This window comes from Vulpes vulpes, chromosome 11 (genome assembly GCF_048418805.1).
Source record: "Vulpes vulpes isolate BD-2025 chromosome 11, VulVul3, whole genome shotgun sequence".
Lineage (NCBI taxonomy): Eukaryota > Metazoa > Chordata > Mammalia > Carnivora > Canidae > Vulpes > Vulpes vulpes.
Genome location: NC_132790.1, coordinates 63431769 through 63451360, shown reverse-complemented (window position 1 = coordinate 63451360; position 19592 = coordinate 63431769). Strand labels below are relative to the sequence as shown.

Sequence of the window (19592 nt, the reverse complement as noted above, 5' to 3'; positions counted from 1 at the left end):
CCTGGGTTCAATTCCAGCACATCTGGCTCCCTGCTTAGTGGGGAGTCTCCTTCTCCCTCTGTCCCTTCTCACCACTCCTGTGCACTCTCTGTTCTCTTTCTCTCAAATAAATAATTTTTTTTTTCAAAAACTTACAAAAATGGGGCACCTGAATGGTTCAGTCAGTTAAGCAACTGCTTTTGGCTCAGGTCATGATCCCAGGGTCCTAGGATAGAGCCCCTCGTAGGGCTCCCTGCTTAATGATGAATCTGCTTCTCCTCTGCCCTTCCTTCTGCTTGCGCTTTCTCTCTCTCTCAAATAAATGAATAAAATCTTTTTTAAAAATTTACAAAAATTAAAAAATAAAATAAAATTTTAAAAACTCAAAATAATAGGGATCCCTGGGTGGCACAGTGGTTTGGCGCCTGCCTTTGGCCCAGGGCATGATCCTGGAGACCCGGGATCAAATCCCATGTCGGGCTCCTGGTGCATGGAACCTGCTTCTCCCTCTGCCTGTGTCTCTGCCTCTCTCTCTCTCTCTGTGTGACTATCATAAATAAATAAAGAAAAAAAAATAATAAATAAAAAAAATAATAAAATAAAATAATAAATATTTTAAAAAATCAAAATAATAAATGATTTTTAGATTACATTAAGTATTATAATTCTCATTTTACTGATGAGAAAACAATTTTAGAAAGGTAGGGTAACTTTCATACATTAAGTTAGGTGAAAATGACAAAGCTGGGTTCTAAATTAACTTGAAAACCCACGCTTAAGGAGATTTTGCCATTTGTGATGATATGGATGGACCTAGAAGGTCTTATGCTAAGTGAAATAAGTCAGACAGAGAAAGACAAATATCATATGACTTCACTCATGTGTGGAATCTAAAAACCAAACAAACAAACATAACAGACTCTTAAACATAGAGAACAAACTAGTGGTTGCCAGAGGGGAAGCAGGGGTTGGGGGGGGAAATGGGTGAAATAGGCAAAGAGGATTAAGAAACTTCGAGTTATAAAATAACTAATGTCATGGAAATAACAAATGCAGTATACAGAACAGTCAATAATACTGTAATAACATTTTATGGTGACTACACATATTGTGGTGAGCACTGAGTGATATATAGATAGAAATGTCAAATCAATATATTGTGCACCTGAAACTAATATAACATTGTATGTCAATTACACTTCAATAATTTTTAAAAATTGAATACTGTGGGGAAAAAACATGCTTTTAATAGTATGCTATCCTGTTAACGTTAACACCAGGGGGGAAAAAATAAAAATAATTCACAAGATTCTGGAATCTTTGCCCAGAACCCCTTTGATGTGCAACTATTTCATAGAACTCCTCGGGCCTTCCATGAGTGGTGGGAAATAAACATTATTTATTCAGAATTTCTTAGCTCTAAAGTCATAAATTTATTTACATCTTCTTCTAGTAAGCAAAAATACAAAAAAACAAAATGCTTTAAAATTCAATGAGATTTGCAACGTATAGAAAACCTAAGACAAAGCATTTTATTTCATTTTGCACATGCAAATAAGGATGCTGGTACAAAATGAAAAAATCATGTTTTAATGTACAATAGGTGGGGTGAGAAACAGCTTTCCTCAGTGAAGCACATCTTCAAGTGATTCAGTTCCAGATCCTTCTTTTCCTTCTGGCTTTCAGCTGTAGGGTTTCTTTCACTTCCCCCAGGGAGCCCATGCTTGCTCTCATAGCTCTAGGTCTTAACTAGATGGTATATCCTCCAGAAAGAGTTCCCTGCACATACGCACTGGGAGACAAGTCTGGACTCGTCCAGAGCCCTGGCTACACCATGAAAGCACTCACCATGCCACAGCCTAGCTGCCCACCCACTATGTCTCCTTCCCAGTCCCTCAGTTCCTAGGCAGGGCTCACCAACAACATGCCCCAGGAGACTTCTGGCCACTGTATGGCACAAGGTCAGTGACTCTGAGAGAAGGAATGATTTTTTCCACTGTGTGAAATCCATTCACATAAAAGCATCACTGGGAACACAGAATAATGGGAAGAATGTGGCATCTGCAATCAGATGGACCTACATGAACATGTCCACTCTTCAATATCAGTTTGCCTGCCTAAAATTAGGAGAGTACTAGAACCTGCCTGCCCTGGAAGGTTATTAGCATTCATGGGATACCGTGTGTGAAAATGGGTCCCGAAGGCACCAAATCGGTGATCTTAAACTGTGGCTTGAGAACTGCCTGGGGGAAGGGGCCCACATTCTGATTCAACTGGTCCAGCATGGAACCTGGTGGTGCTGTTTTGGTAGTATCTCCCCAATCTTTCTAATGTGCAGGCACGTTCCAGAACTTCTGCATAGGACAGAGACAAGGAAGGAATTAGCACCTAGGGAGCCTTGCTGCGTCTAATTCTTGGCTGCCACACATTATATTATTGAAGAATCGACCCCAGTATTGCCTCCCTATGATCGGTAAATGGTCATTCTTTCTCAATCCTCCTCTTTCTCCCCTTCAGGCATGTCATTCACCTTCACCAAAGATCTACTTTAAACTTTCAGACCAAGTCCCTAAACATAAATATGTTCAATGGGGTATATGAGAGAGACAGACAAACAGATGGAGAAGGAGGAGGAAGGGGCAAGGAAGGGAGGGAAGGAAGAACTGAGAAAAGCAAGACTCCTTTTTCAAACATCAGAGAATTTCATAGCTGCAAAGTCCCAGCTAATTCATTTACAGAAAAATGAAAAGAGCTGTTTCTAGCCAACGAGTCCTCTATTTCTAGCATGAACTCAGCCCAAAGGAAAGCCAACAACAGAAACGCTAGGACAGGGCTGAATTCATCCCTCTTTTAGCCCTCAAATGATTCAGTGTTTCAGGTGCCTATGCACTGGCCCTCTGACTTCTCACGCATGGTAACTCTCACATGAGTCCAGAAAGGGAGCAGAAATGGGTCACAACAAGAGATGGCTTGCCCTGGCCAAGATGCCAAAGATCGGGATGGGAACAGAATTAAATGGTCTCTAAGCCCCTTTAACTCTAAATATCTACAAAGAGCCTTTGTGCATTGATAGCATTAGGCAGGAAAAGATAAAGAAGAACAATGTCCAAGCTCCACAAGGACGGCAAATGGATCTGACTTTTTCTCAATGATCAGGACAATTTTAAAGCCAACTGTCTCAGCAATAAAAAAAAAAAAAAAAAAAAAAAAAAAAAAAAAAAAAACCCAATGACTAAAAGATGTGATTACATGGATGAATCTCAAAATGTTATGTTGACTAGAAGAAGCCAGATACTAATGCTCTATACCTTGATAAGAGTTTGGGTGACAGGTGTATGCAGTTCTCAAAACTCAGCAAGTGCACATTTATGATTTATGCATTTCATTGTGAAATTTTACATCAAGAGAAAAAACTGCAAGTAACTTAATGGTATTTGTCAACAGTATGCATGCTAAAATATTTATGAGGAAGTGCACCCATGTCGACATTTTACCATAAAATGTATAAAGAAAAAAATGGGTTGACGGATGCATTGATGGAAAATATGTGATAAAACATGTAGAACAGAATGTTAATCATAGAGTCCAGGTCACAGACATGTGGCAGTCACTGTGCAATTCTCTCCACTTTCCTGTATGTTTGAAATTTTTCATGATAAAATGTTCAGGGGGCAGCAGGGAAAATGAGGCATGCAGGGGGTGGGAAAGATAAGCTAACTCCTAAGAAAAAGCCTACAAGCCACTTAAACCCTTAAACTAAGGGTCTAAGGTAGCTGTGAGTTGCTCAGACAAAAAGGAAGGAGAAAGATGGCAAAATTGAACAACTGTAGTAATTTGGGAGACAACTACTCTATGACAGAGTGCATGGTAGACAGTCACATGTTATCTGATTTTACCACCCCAGCTCCTGACAAGGTAGGCATATCCCTACTTTATAGATAACAGACTGAAACTCAGAATGGTAGTCACTGTGGTTATACACTGGCCAGAATTTGAAAGAGACTTTTTTAAGCTTCAAAATTCCAATTCTGCAAAGCATCATGAGCCCAGCACCTTTTCCATCTTACCGAAAACAGTGCCAAGGGCATGGGCATGGCACAGTGGTTACTCCGACCCAGCATGCCACCTGTCACACAGTGGGGAGCCAAGCCACCCTCCTGTAACAGCATTGACAATTGCACTGGATCCCGGGCACTTACTTCTCCTCACAACCCTCACGAGTCTCTTATACTCAGTCCCCTACCCTCCGTTCTCATCACCAGGGGTTTATTTTTTATTATTATTATTTTTAAAGATTTTATTAATTTATTCATTCATGAGAGACACAGACAGAGGCAGAGACATAGGCAGCGGGAGAAGCAGACTCCCTGCAGGGAGCCCAATGCATGACTCAATCCCAGGACCCTATGATCACAACCTGAGCCAAAGGCAGATACTCAACCACTAAGCCACCCGCTGCCCACCTCCCCCCCACCAGGGGTTTAGCCATCACCTCTGTGTGTGAACCTTAGTCACAAACATTCCAAAGTGGCTCATTCAGCACAATCCAACAGTGTTCCAGCCCATGCCTCCCCAACACAGACTCCCTTGCAGCTAGATTCTTCAAGCAGACACACATGCGAAACCTGAAAGGCAACAACAGGGGGTAACAGCCACAGGCTGGGTGTGTGATTCCTTGGAGCAGCTGCAGAACAGGGTTTAGTGTTCTGCTTTATTGTCACAGGTACCAGGGCAGATGTGAGTTAGAACCACATTAGGGTAGGGAATGGGCTGGAGACAGGCTATGTGGTTGCTGAGCATGTGGCACTGAAGCTCTGTTTTCCCAGAAATACAGTCAAACTCCAGTGAATCCCCTGCTGCATAGGCTGCTTCAAAGGAATCTTCTGTCTGCAACTAAGATCCTATGTATGAGGTCTTCTAAGCAGCTCTGATCCCACCTGCTAAGTTATGTGTCTACACAGTGGCCTGCTGGACAAAAAAACTCCCTAGCACAGATATGAGCTTCCCCCTTTCCATATCAGAGGAAGGACACAGAAGGGCAACAAAAGTAGGGAGAACATATTACATACAGTCCATCACCTTCTATCAATAAATGCACAATCAAGCAGGAAATCAAATCTAGAACAGCCTTTCAAATGTCCAGGCAAGAGGGACAAGAGAACACAAAGAAATGAAGGCCTTTCAAAGACCTCTGCATTAGACCCTGGATTTGGAATAAAGCAGGTCAGTTTTAGAGGCCTTCCCTGGCAGGCTAATCTCATTCAAAAACCATGTTGCTACAGTGGCCTGGGGACAGCCCAATGATGTATGAAGGCATAACGCGTTTTTTTCTTTTTTTAATATCAGACCTTACACAGAGAAATAATTATTTTTGTTCCCTCCAAAAGAAATACCTTCAGAGGCTCCTGGCTGATTGTCATGACCCACACTCTTTAGCTCAGCTGAGACAAATCCATTTCCTCTGAACATGGTTATAAGATCTGGAAAGAGCCAAAAGCAACTCAGAGCCACGGGCAGAGGCCAAGGCGAGGGAGTTGTGCTGGCTAATACCATTTTTAGTCAAAAATGAGGTAAGACTAGGAAGCAGGCAGACTTCTTTTTCGCGGCGGCTTGTAACTTATTCAGAAGGCAATTCCAAAAAAAGAGCTTCAAAATATTTTGAGCAGTGATAACACCATTGTGGAAAAGAATCTTGCCATTCTTGGATACACATATTTGGAAATTCCTGTTCAGAAAAGTACATCTTGAGAGTCACATTGTATAGAATGAGATTGAAGATTTGTTTCTTGGTTTGTTGCATAGACCCCAAACAAGAAGGAAAAAATTAAAACTCTGCTCTGAGGAGTGCCTAGGAGGCTCAGTCAGTTGAGTGTCTACCTTTGGCTCAGGTCATGATCTTGGGGTCCTGGGATTGAGCCCTACATGGGGTCCCTGCTTACCAGGGAGTCTGCTTCTCCCTCTCCCTCTGCAGCCCCCCCCCCACTTGGGCTCTCTAATAAATCAATAAAACCTTTAAAAAAAAACTGAATAAAAACTCTGCTTTGGTCTAGCCTTTGTGGCCATGGGCAAGGGTGTAGTAACTCTCATGCTGGCCTGAAATCCTGGGAACCTCAACATTAACTTAGAGCTAAAGAATGGTTTGCCTATGAATAGCCAATTACCTGATTGACTTTAGCCCTGGCCTAATTTCTTCCCATAGTTAGTCTTCTAAGTATTGCCATTTTACAGGGCTTAAGAGTGAATTATAACTAAATTTTTTAAGCAAATCACTTTTTTTTCCACTAACAATGGTATCGTATTTATTTGTTGTTTACTTGTTTTTAAAGGTTTTATTTATTTGAGAGAGAGAGAGAGAGGGAGCATGGGTGGGGGGAGAGGCAGAGGGAGAGAGAGAAGCAGACTCCCCGCTGAGCAGGGAGCCAGACATGGGGCTGATCCCAGGACCCTGAGATCATGACCTGAGGCAGACCCTTAATGGACTGAGACACCCAGGTGCTCGCATTTATTTTTTAATACAGACGACACAATATTACATTAGGTTTCAAGTGTATAATACAGTGATTCAACTTCTCTATATACTATGCTGTGCTCACAAGTGTAGCTACTGTCTATCACCACACAACACTATCATAATATTATTGATTAGATTCCCTATGCTGTCCCTTTTATTCCCATGACTTATTCATTCCATAATTGGAAGCCTGGATCTCACACTCCCCTTCACCCATTTTACCCATCCCCCAAGCCCCTTTGCCTGGCAACCGTCAGGTTCCTTTCTCTGTATTTATAAAACTAATCCTATTTTTTGTTTGTTTATTCATTTGCTTTTTGTTTTTTTTTTTTTTTAATTTTTTTTTTTAATTTTTATTTATTTATGATAGTCACAGAGAGAGAGAGAGAGGCAGAGATACAGGCAGAGGGAGAAGCAGGCTCCATGCACCGGGAGCCCGACGTGGGATTCGATCCCGGGTCTCCAGGATCGCGCCCTGGGCCAAAGGCAGGCGCCAAACCGCTGCGCCACCCAGGGATCCCTCATTTGCTTTTTGAATTCCACATATGAGTGGAAGCATACGGTATTTATCTTTTCAGTCTGACTTATTTCACTCAGTGTAATACCCTAAGTTCATCCATGTTGTCACAAATGAATTATACCTCTAATATTGAAAAAATCAGAAACACTGTTCCTCACAAATCAGTCCTTAAGAATATCTTCCCTGGGCAGCCCCGGTGGCTCAGCAGTTTAGCGCTGCCTTGGGTCCAGGGCGTGATCCTGGAGACCCCGGATCGAGTCCCACGTCAGGCTCCCCGCATGAAGCCTGCTTCTCCCTCTGCCTGTGTCTCTGCCTCTCTCTCTCTCTCTCTGTCTCTCATGAATAAATAAATAAAATAAATAAATAAAAATATCTTCCCTGATGAATCTAGTTTGTATCTTTTTAGGCCTCACTGATCCCAATGTACTAACAATTGTCAGATACGTGAGTACATTATGATCTTTAATAATACCAACTGGTATATACAGACACTGGGGCTTTGCAAAAGTACATATACGGGAGGACAGGACTCAAAAGAAATGTACAAAAAGGAAAACACAGTTGTGTTAAGAATGGTGGGATTAGAGGCCATTTTTTTCTCCAACGAACCCTTTATTGTTATAGCAACTTAAAAACTATTGGAAAATAATACAAAAGCATCTTTTCCACCACAGATGCTAAATCTCAATTGCGATCTTTATGTTTCAAGTACTGGATTCTTTTCTTCATCACCCACAGAAGCTAAGGGTGTTTTAATCTTGTTTTCCAAAAATCCACTAAACCAGGGGTCAGCAAATGATGGCCCAGGGGCCAAAGATCCAGCCCACCACTTGTTTTTGTAAATAAAGTTTTACTGGAATACAGTCATGTCAATTTGTTCACATACTGTCTATGGCAGTTTCCTTGCTACAACAGCAGAGTTTAAATTATTTACTATCTGGCCCTTTACAGAAAATGTTTGCTGATTCTCTACTAAACCAAAGTTAGTATGTACTACAGCACATGAAAAAGCTCATCAATGCACCATGGAAAGTGTTCCCCAAAGGTTAAATACCATCTCTAAAGGGTCGGGGTCCTTAAAAAAAAACAAACAAACACACTTTCAGTAACTATGGTCCAAAAGAGAGCAGTTCTGAGGGAGCAGAGGAGTGTGCAAGGGAAATCAACAAATTACATTTGCCAACAAGCCAAGGTCCAGGCTAGAACTGCTCCCAAGCAACTGAAGAACTCAGGAATGACAGGTAATCCTACCCACTGTGCACCTACCTGTTTAAATCCACAAGTCCACAATTACCTAGCTGCAAAGAACTCCCCCAAATACACTTCAGAGAGTATAAATTTTTGAATATAACGTCCCAGGGTATCTTTGTAATGTTTAAGTGAAAGCAACAATATCTACAAAGGTCCTTGTGAGAAATACGCAGCAAATCAATTTAGATATTCTACAATCTAACTCTGAGTTAATCCAGATCACTAGACAATTGTGCACCTGGACTACACTGTATTCCCAGGCAGTCCCTTTACCCCACTGCTCCCACATTTTCTTTTCTATGTTGGCCTTCAACATACCGCTGTTATAGAGGGTAAACATTTTATAACGGTCGGTAATTTTCTTAAAGCACATGTGTTAGAAAGTTTGCTTAAATCTGCAACCTAATTTTCTACCCTTATTTTTCCCCTCACCAATCTTTTCTACCTATTTTTAGCTTATTTCATACGGCTATATTTTTACATTGTGGTGGTTACCTCAAGTCACTTTTGCCAATAAGGTAAATTTTAAAGCAAGAATTAAAGTTAAATGAAAATGGGGCACCTGGGTGGTTCAGTTGGTTGGGCATCTGCCTTTGGCTCAGGTCATGATCCCAGGGTCCTGGGATGGAGCCCCACATTGGGCTCCCTGCCGGGGGCGGGGGCAGGTGGAAGGACGGGGGTGAGAAGGTCTGCGTCTCCCTCTCCCTCTGCCCTCTGCTCATGCTCTCTCACTCACACTATCTTGAATCTTTTTTAAAAATTAAATTAATATGCACAAAACATTTGGAGGGGAAAAAAAGACTACTATATAGAGCAGTTTGGGCTCAGAGCAAAATCAATCAGAATTACAGAGTTCCCATATATCCCCTGCACTATCCTCCACCACCACAGCCTCCTTATTATATTTTAAGTTAGAAAAATTGCATCTGCCTACCAAAGTAAAGCTCAGAGAGCCAGTCTTCTGGCCTCTCAGAGGTCATTTTTTCCCCAAAAGCCTTCCCAGGCTCCCTGGCTAGTACAAATCCCCAAATTCAGGCTCTCCCATGCCTTATTTAGTGGCTTATGACACAGTCTCGCCAGGGAAGGCACCCATGGGGTACATGTTTCTTCAGAGGTGCTCAGTATGTGATGGCAGAGCCAAACAATGGATTTGCATGGCCTCAGAATTTGGTTTTTATGGACCTGCTCAGAAATATTCTTCTTGGGGTGAGTTCCACAAGAAGAATATAAAACGGCTCTGGCAAATGAAGAAACAAAGCTCTGGCTTCTTGATTAAACAGGAGGGAGGTGCCCCAAGGCATTTATTAACTATGAGGTGGTTTACACCAATTTTCAGGCAGCTTTCTCATACAAGGAGGCTGTGTTCTAACTCTATGTGGGTGAGTTTTTTGGACCTTGGAATGTATTTTTCTTTCAAAAGGAAGAATAATGATTAAAGAGGATGGTTCGTGTGAAAAGAAAGAGAACAGGTAATTCTCCCCAGGTGGTGAGCAGCACAGAGAGTGGGAGCACAGAGCGGAAGCGGGGCTGGTGGCCTTGAGGGAGACGTGGGGCACAGGAAGCTGGGAATGTTCCAGGATGCTCATTTGGTTGCTGAGCTGGTGAAAGGGCAGACAGACAGAAGAGCCCACTCCTACTTGGAAATGGATAGTTCTGCTAGGGAGGGCCTGCAGTATGCAAACGAGCTTGTCTAGTTGAAAGGTTTGATGGTGGCCATTCTAGCCTTGCTTCCTCATTTAGGTCAGTTGGATCTGAGTAAGGAATTTAGTCAGCCAACATATTTAAACTGGTTTTCCCCTATTGTGTCTCATTTCCATAGTCTGTTTATAATCCTAATTGATGCAAATGCTCTTGTTATCTTGAATGTGAACTGAGTGCAGCATTCTGATTTAATTTTACATCATGTTGTCAAGCATGGGGAGGATAGTGGAGGATCTGAATGACAGAGTAGGGCTGATCCCAGCCTTATTTTATGTGGTACCTTTAACATCCTGCGATACAGGGAGAAAGTAATATATATATAAAAACTTTATTTTTTTAAGATTTTATTTATTCATTAGAGACACAGAGAAAGGCAGAGACACAGGCAGAGAGAAAAGCAGGCTCCCTGCAGGGAGCCCCATGCAGGACTCGATCCCAGGACCCTGGGATCACAACCAGAACCAAAGGCAGATGCTCAACCACTGAGCCACCCAGATGCCCAGAAACTACCTTTAATTAGAAGGTTAATAAAACCCAAAACAAGTTCAGGTAGGGACCTCTGAGGCTCCCTATTTGCAGGATCCTTGGATCTTGAGCTGTTTAGTGTTTATTGTTCATGGAAGCTTTTTTGTCTGTAATTTCTTAAACATTCACCACAGTGCTAAGATGGTCCTCTCTGCTGCGGGAAGTTTGAAAGAACAGTTTTACAGTAAAACACAGCAGACCTCAGGAGGGAGAGTTATATTTTCTTAACTGCATTTGAGAGGACTTGAATTTGAATAGCACTGTGGCCACATGTCACAGCTCAGTAATAATCCTAACATTTTTCCCTATATCCTTTTTCTGAAAGCATTTTCCAAAATAAATAACTGCTTAACAGTAAAAGGGAAGGAGAAGCTACATTTCCTCTCCCTTCATACATTTTCCTTCATAGGGGGTTATTTGAGGGGCCTCAAGATGAACTTGCCCAACCCTCATTTTACAGGTGAGGAAACAGCCACGAAGAGTTAATTCAAAGTTGATGGTGGTTAGAACAAGAAACAGGATCTCTGCTCCTTAGATAGTTTTGGAAAAACTCCAGAAAAGTAATTGCTAAATTCCGTCTTGATACCCTGCGGTTCTGTTATATAGTGAAGAAAATCCACACTGGCTTCTCATTATCTGGCTGATGTCCGGAGATTCACTTGATGTTCTGGTTTATTTATTAGTTGTTTTGAGTGAGGGAGAAAACCTTCAAAATGCACAGAGAGCTTTTCTTGAACCCTGTGTTCCTGGGGTATTAAAAGATTGTGTTTTAGGATATCTTATCTCCGAGTCTGATGCTAATATCCTCTAACACGTGGCAAAGAAACTCAGTTTCGTAGTTGCTTCCAGTAACCCAACTTGTTACTATTTTCCAGGTTGTGAATAAAGAACCAGCCCTTAGGACAGTTTCTAATCTGCCAGTAGATAGCACATTGTCTATGATGCCGCTAAAACAGAAGATACACTTGTAAAGTCAGGAAGGCAGCGAGCTCAATTTGATTACCCTGCATTAAAAATGTGAGACTTTTTTCTGTGGGCTGAGGTCCTAGCAGTTCTTTAGGACAGAATGTGCTTGGATGGCTTGGGAGAAGCTCTAGCCTGAACTTTGTCTTGTTGACAAACGCAGCCTGTTTGTTTCCCTTGTATACTCCTCCGCTACTAAGGCTCTGCTATTTGGGGCTATAATTACTGAAGGTGTCTTTTAGGATCCTAGCCTCCAAGCGATTGTATTTGATGTTTGGGGGACACTTCCTACGGTGTGATGAGTGAATATTACACAGAGACCATCCCATTTTTGTCAAGAGAGCATCATCTGTGACAAGCCAAAAACTATGTTCAACACTTGAAATCTAAGTCAGTGAGACTTCCTGAGTTTTTAAAGTAACAGGTTTTGTTACGAAAATGTAATCTAAGATGAAGATATTTTGAAATTATTACCTTGGAAACAGTTTTTGACTCATTTATCCATAATAGTCTATTTTCTTAAAGAAAGAGAATACAGTACTAATAACGTTTGGGGAGGCTGGGCAATTATTAATGTCTTCTGTTTTCTCTTTAGTCTTTCCTGAGTTTTCCAAGTTTTCTCTAAAGAACATGAAATAATACCTCTATGACTAGAAAAAAATAAGTTATTAAAACAGAGGATAACTTTAAAAAGGCAATGGTTTTTATATTTAGAAAAAGAGAAGTAAGTCATCAAATTATATACTGAAAATAGTATACCTACCTGTTTGTTAATTATGCCTCCATAAAGTTAATTTTATTTTATTTTTTTAAGAGCACCTGGCTGGCTCAGTTGGTAGAGCACACAATTCTTAATCTCAGAGTTGTGAATTCAAGCCCTACACTGGGCATAGAATCTACTTTAAAAAAAAAAAAGTTATTTAAAAATTCTCAGAGTTCTTAAATTTTATTTTAAACAGTATATATTATTATGTATAAGTTATAATCTTTAGGCAAAGTTAATTTGTGTAAACCAGCAGATGTTACTGTTAAATTCCTACATGCTTCTTTTCAAGATAATTAATTAAAACGAAGTTCTAGAATACTGGTGCCACCAATTTTAGATTTGGGTCCTGTAGCCTACTATTACTAAAGATGGCAGGTATAATTCTATAGATAGACAGTTTGCTAAACAAATAGTTAACAAAGTTATTGTTTAATGATACAGAGTTTCAGATGATGATGGTTTCTCAAAAATGTGGATGTACTTATGCCACTGAACTGCACACTTAAAAAGGGTTAAAATCATCAATTTCATATATTTTACCATGATCAAAGTAACTTTAGCTTCTACCTAAACACTTCTGGGGAGAGACTTCATACTTTCTGAATCAGAACCAGTACAGGAGAAATACCTGACCCCTCAGGGTGCCTTTACCAGCAAGAAGTCTAAAATTAGGGCTTCAATTTCTTCCATTACAGTAATTGTAATGCAAAGTCCCTGAGATGAAACTTCTCCACTGAGTGATTTTCACGAAGCCCAGAGGCATAGAAAGGCATGTCTGGAGAAGCGAATCCAAATCTGCCAGGTGCCAGGCCCCTGTGCAATGGGAAAAGCCGACTCCAAAGTCACTGCTGCTTTGACTTCATTCATTCAAACAATTATTTATTGAGTACCCACTCTGTGCCAGGCACTGTGCTAGAACTTAAGTCTACAACCTGCTCCCCTGGATGCTACCGTACAATAACCTGCTCTCAAACTACTTCATTATTGGGCAATTTGAAATAACATTACAGGACATGGTGGGACTTGTGTTTCTCAAAGGAGTGTTTTCTTGTTTCTTATTTCTTAATTTGTACTTTGAAATGATTCAAACTTGCAGAAGAATTGCAAGAATATTACAAAGAACTGCAGGAATATCCCTCCACCCAGATTCCACCATTACTAGTATTTCCACACATCTGATTTATCCTGTGCGCACTCTTTCTCTTTCCCTCACCTTCCTCCCCTTTAGCTCCTCCCATCCATCCACACCCATCCAGCTCCCTCTTCCTCTCTCCTTACACACTTTTTCCAGAACCATTTGTTAGTGAGTTGTAGACATCCCGTTTTATCCCTAAATATCTCATTGTGCATTTTCCAAGCACAAGGACATTCTCTTATGTAACCACAGTACAATTATCAATCTCTGGTAGTTTCACACGGATTCGATAATACTACCTTTGATAAAGTCCATACTCAAATGTTGCCAATTATCCAAATGGTGCCTGGGTTTTATTTTAAGATTTATTTACTGATTTTTCGGGGGAGGGGGAGCACAAGCAGGAGGGCCAGAGGGAGGAGAAAGAATCTCAAGCAGACTCTATGCTGAGCATGGAGCCCAATACAGGGCTGGATATGGGGCTCGATCTCACAACCTAAGATCACAACCTAAGCCAAAAGTAAAAGTTGGATGCTTAAACAACTGCACCCGGGTGCTCTATGGGTTTTTAAATACCAATTGTAAGGTCCCTCCTCAACCACCCAATGGACTGACAGCACCTCTGGAGACCCAGCTTATTCCCTTGCTTTTCACAGGACCCTTCCTATAGGACTCCAGGCAGAAGGAAATCCTCATTATTTTAAACTCCTTCCCCTATGATTTAATGAAGCGCTCTGACAGCTATAGCTGCCTCACATTCAACCTGACTTCTCCATATGATTTAGCCCTATTTCCTTTTGTTCCAGTCACTGAAAATCTCTAGATAAAAATATTGTCTTGTAAAATTCTATGGCACCACCTTCCATACCCTCTCAATTAGAACCTGCTCAAATCTGTGGGACTCTTCTGCTCAGCACCCCTCTTGGCATCTTCAACATAAAGCAGTATTTCTCAACCATTTTATCATTATCAGTCCCTGAAGGAGCATTTTTAGACAGTTTTTCACTAGCACCACCCAAATAAAATATGTTTTCTATATCTTAGATAGCACCCTCAATGAAATTAATATAAGATTCATTTATATACTGTATCTATCTCTGTCCTTTATACATAAAAAGAGTAAGACATTTTTACCATCACCACTCCAGGAATCAAGTTTTACTGCCCCATTGAGAATGCATGGTGTAAAATGGCTCACAACCTGGGCTGGAGGTAAATAGGACAAAGAGTTGGGGCACCTGGGTGGCTGTCAGTTAAGCATCTGCCTTTGGTTCAGGTAATGATCTCAGGGTCCTAGGATCAAGCTCTGCATTGGCCTCCCAATCAGCACAAAGTATGCTTGTCCCTCTCCCTCTGTTCCTCCCCAGCTAGAGTGCTGTCTCACTCTCTCTCACTCTCAAGTAAATAAATAAAATCTTTTTAAAAAATCAATTACAGGGCAGCCCGGGTGGCTCAGCGGTTTAGTGCCTGCCTTCGGCCCGTGGCATGATCCTGGAGATCCGGGATTGAGTCCCACATCAGGCTCCCTGCATAGAGCCTGTTTCTCCCTCTGCCTGTGTCTCTGTCTCTGCACCGCCCCCCTCTCTTTCATGAATGGATGAATAAAAAAAAAAAATCTTAAAAAATCAATTACAGTGGCGGTGGTGTCATGGTGGCCTGAGCCAGGGGTGTTGTGCCAAGATGCTTCAAAACCTTATTAAAAATGTTTGGGTCCCCATGAAGCCCTACTATACCCAAGCTTACCAGAAGATTTGATTAGGAATGGGGTTGATGAGTGTCATCATTTATAAAATCAGGAGTGCTAATAAAAGCAACTTTGAAAGCCTCGAGTCCTCGAGTCCTGCCCCTGCTCATGGTCATCATTAACAAGCTCAGAGAACACATGAGATGGAATGTCAGTCTGGCTGTAAATCTCAGCAGGCTCTGTTAGCCGGGAACACGGAGCCACCACGTACACATGTACACATGTTGTGTCCACTGTGGCGTGAATAAACGTTAACTGTGAGGTGCGATGAAAGAAAAGAGAAAGAAAAGAAAAAGAAAAGAAGAAAGAAAAGAAGAAAGAAAAGAAAGAAAGAAATTAAAAAATCAAGTACACTGGAAAAAAAATTGGAGCACCTGGCTGGGTCAGTGGAGCATGCGACTCGTGATCTTGGGGTTATGGGTTCAAGCCCCACATTGGGTGCAGAGATTACTTAAAAATAAAATCTTTAAGAACATTCAGGTGGTTCAATCAGTTAAGCAACCAACTCTTGATTTCGGCTCAGGTCAGGATCTCAGGGTCATGAGATCTGGCCTGCATTGATTGGGCTCTGTGCTCAGCAGGGAGCCTACCTAACTTTCTTCCTCTCCTTCTGCCCCTCCCCCCACTCATGCTCTCTCTCAAATAAATCTTTAACAAAATAAGTAAATAAAAAAATTAAATCTTTAAAAAGAAAAAAACAATAAAGGCGATCAATGAAAGAAAAAAGCTGGTTCTTAATAAGATCAAGAAATTGATAAACCTCTAGTAAAATTAACAAAGAGAAAAGATATATATCGTCAGGGCTCCTGGGTGGCTCAGTGGTTGAGCATCCGTCTGCCTTGGGCTCAGGGCCTGATCCCAGGCCTGGGATAGAGTCCCGCATCAGGCTCCCCAAAGGGAGCCTGCTTCTCCCTCTGCCTGTGTCTCTACCTCTCTCTTTGTGTCTCTCATGAATAAATAAATAAAATCTTTAAAAATATATATATTACCAATATCAGAAAAAGCAAAGATGAAGATCACTAGAGGTCTCAAATGTATTAAAAAGGTAATAAGGGAATACTTTAAGCAACTCTACTATAAATTTGACAATTCTAGGAAATGGGCCAATTCCTCAAAAAACATGAATTACCAAAACATGCCTAAGATGCAACAGATAAGAGAAATAGCCTTATAACTATTTTTAAAATTGACTTTGTAGTTAAAAACCTTTCCGAAAAGAAATCTCCAGGCCAGATGGTTTCCCTGGTGATTTCTACCAAATATTTAAAGAAGAAATAACACCAACTCTACACAATTTTTTCCATAAAATATAACAGGAAGGACACTGCCCAACTCATTTTAAGGCCAGCACTAACCTGATACCAAAACCAGACAAAGACGATGTAAGAAAACGACAAACAGATATCTCTCATAGAGACAGATGCAAAAATTCTTAACAAAATATTAACTGGCTGAACCTAGCAACATAAAGAAAGAAGAACATGCCATAACCAAGGAAGGCTTATCCCAGGATAGCAAGGCTGTTTCAAAATTCAAAAATCGGGCAGTACAATCTACCACAGTCATAGATGAAAGCAGGGATCAGTAAAGGGCCACACAGTAAACACATTAATCTTTGCTGGCCACAAAGTCTCTGTCTCAACCACTCAACTTTGTCACTGTCCAGTGAAAGCAGACATAGACAATGCGTAAGCAAATGGGCATGGGGGTGGCTCAGTAACACCTTATTTACAAAAGCAACAGCAGGGCCTTTTATAATAAAAACACTCAACAGACTAGAAATAGAAGGAAGCCACTGCCACATAATAAAGGTCATTTACAGTCAGTCCACAGCTAATATCATATTCCACAGTAAAAGGTTGAAACCTTTTCTTTTCAGATCAGGAACAAGGCAAGGATGCTCACTCTTGCTTTTTATTCAGCAGAGTATTAGAAGACGCAGCCAGGAGTGCCTGGGTGGCTTAGTGGGTTAAGTAGCTCAGGTCATGATCTTAGGGTCCTGGGATCCAGCCCCACATCAGACTCTTGCTCAGCAGCAAGTCTGCTGCTCCTGCTTCCTCATTTACTCTCTCTCTCTCTCTCTCTCTCAAATAAATAAAGTTTTAAAAGAATAAAAAGTAAAAAGAAGTCCTAGCCAGAGCAATCACACTAGAAAAAGACATTAATTGAAAGAGAGAAGTACAATTATCTGTCTGAAAATAACATGATCATATGTATAGAAACCCCTAAAAGTTCCACATACAAAAAGTTGTTAGAACTAGTCAACGAATTTAGCAAAGCTGCAGGATACAGAATCAACACTCAAAAATCAGTTTTGTTTGTATACACTAGAAATGAACAATCGCAAAAGGAAATTAAAAAAACAATTCCAAAAAAGAGGCAGTATTCTCTTGGACATCAGCTTAGCAACATATTTATGGATATGTCTCCTCAGGCAAGAAAAACAAAAGCAAAAATAAACTTTTGGGACTGCCCTAAAGTAAAAAGCTTTTGCACAGCAAAGGGCACCATCAACAAGGTAAACAAAGCAACCAATGAATGGAAGATATTTACAAATGATGTATCTGATAAGAGGTTAGTATCCAAAATATATAAAGAAACTTATGTAACTCAACACCAAAAAACCACCAAATAATATGATTTAAAAATGGGCAGAAGACCTGAATAGACCTTTTTCCAAAGAAGACATCCAGATGGCCAAGAGACACATAAAAAGATGCTCCACATCACTCAACATCAGGAAAATGCACATCAAAACCACAAGATTTCACCTCAAACCAGTCATAATGTCTACTATCAAAAAGACAAGAAATAGGGATCCCTGTGTGGCTCAGAGGTTTGGTGTCTGCCTTCAGCCCAGGACGTGGTCCTGGAAGCCTGGGATCAAATCCCATATCGGGCTCCCGATGTGGAGTCTGCTTCTCCCTCTGCCTGTGTCTCTGCCTCTCTCTCTCTCTCTCTCTCTCTCTCTCTCTCTCTCGTGAATGAATGAATAAAATCTTTAAAAAAAAAAAAAAAGACAAAAAACAAGTGTTGGAGAAGATATAGAAAAAAGGGAACCCTTGTGTACTGTTGGTGGCAATTTTTATACCAGTACAATCACTGTGGAAAACAGTATGGAGGTTTCCTTAAAAATTAAAAATAGAGACACTCTATGATCCACTAGTTCCCCTATTGAGTAGTTACGAAAAAACACAAAAGCATTAATCTGGAAAGATATATGCACCCCTATCCTTATTGCAACATTATTTGATATAGATGAATGGATAAAGAAGATGTGTGTATACACACACACACACTCAGCCATAAAAAAGGAGATCTTCCCATTTGCAACAACACAGATGGTTCTAGAGGGTATTATGCTAAATGAAATACGTCAGACAAAGACAAATACCATATGATTTCATTTTATATGTGGATTCTAAGGAAATAAAGCAAATGAATAAACAAAGAACAGAGAAACTCATATATAGAGAGAACAAACTGTGGTTGTCAGAGAGGAGGTAGACACGAGGATGAGTGAAATAGATGATGGAGATTAGGAGGTACAAACCTCCAATAAATAAGTCATGGAGATGAAAAGTACAACACAAGGAATATACTCAATAGTGTAATAATGTTGTGTGGTGACCAACAGTAACTATATTTACTGTGGTGAGCACTGTATAATATATAGAATTGTTGAATCACTTTGTGCACCTGAAACTAATATAACATTGTGTATCGGCTATACTTAATAAATTTTTTTAAAAAGAAAATTTTATTGATAATAGCGTCAAAAAGAATAAAATACTTCGAAATAAATCTAACCAAAGAAACAAAAGACTTATACACTAAAATCTACAACAATTTCTGATAGAAATTGAAGACAAAAAGAAACGGGAAGCTATCCCAAGTGTCCTTGGATCACAAGACAATATTGTTAAGATGTCCCTACTTTCCAAAGTGATCTATAGATTCAAGCTCTATCAAATTCCCAGTGGCATTTTTTTTGCAGAAATAGAAAAATGCATCCCAAATTCATATGGAATCCCAAGGGACCCAGAATAGCCAAACAATTTTGAAAAAGAAGAGCAAAGTTGAAGGACTCACACTTCTTGAATTCAAAACATATTCAAGGGGTGCCTGGGTGGCTCTGTCAGTTAAGCATGTGCCTTCAGCTCAGGTCATGATCTCAGGGTCCTGGGATTAAGACCTGCATCGGCTTCCCTAGTCAGCAGGGAGTCGGCTTGTCCCTCTCCTTCTGTCACTACCCCCCATTTGTTCTCTCTCTCTCTCAAATAAAATCTTTTTAAAAAAATGTTTTTCAAAACAGTATGGTGCTGGCAATAAAGACAAACAAATAGACCAATGGAAAAGGATAGAGAGCCCATGTGTTATAGGGTTGTATATATGGTCAAATGATTTTGGACAAGAATGCCAAAAAACACCTAATAGGAAAAGGATAAATGGTGTTGGGAAAACTGGATGTCCACATGCAAAAAAAAAAAAAAAAGG

General features: G+C 40.5%; 1 protein-coding gene and 1 pseudogene across 4 annotated transcripts in view; one reads left to right on the top strand and one right to left on the bottom strand.

The window, feature by feature from the left end:
* Positions 1-19592, bottom strand: part of OSBPL10 (oxysterol binding protein like 10) — a 294626-nt gene that overhangs the window by 258459 nt on the left and 16575 nt on the right. The window lies entirely within an intron of this gene.
* Positions 15032-15217, top strand: LOC112921546 (ATP synthase subunit ATP5MJ, mitochondrial pseudogene; annotated as a pseudogene).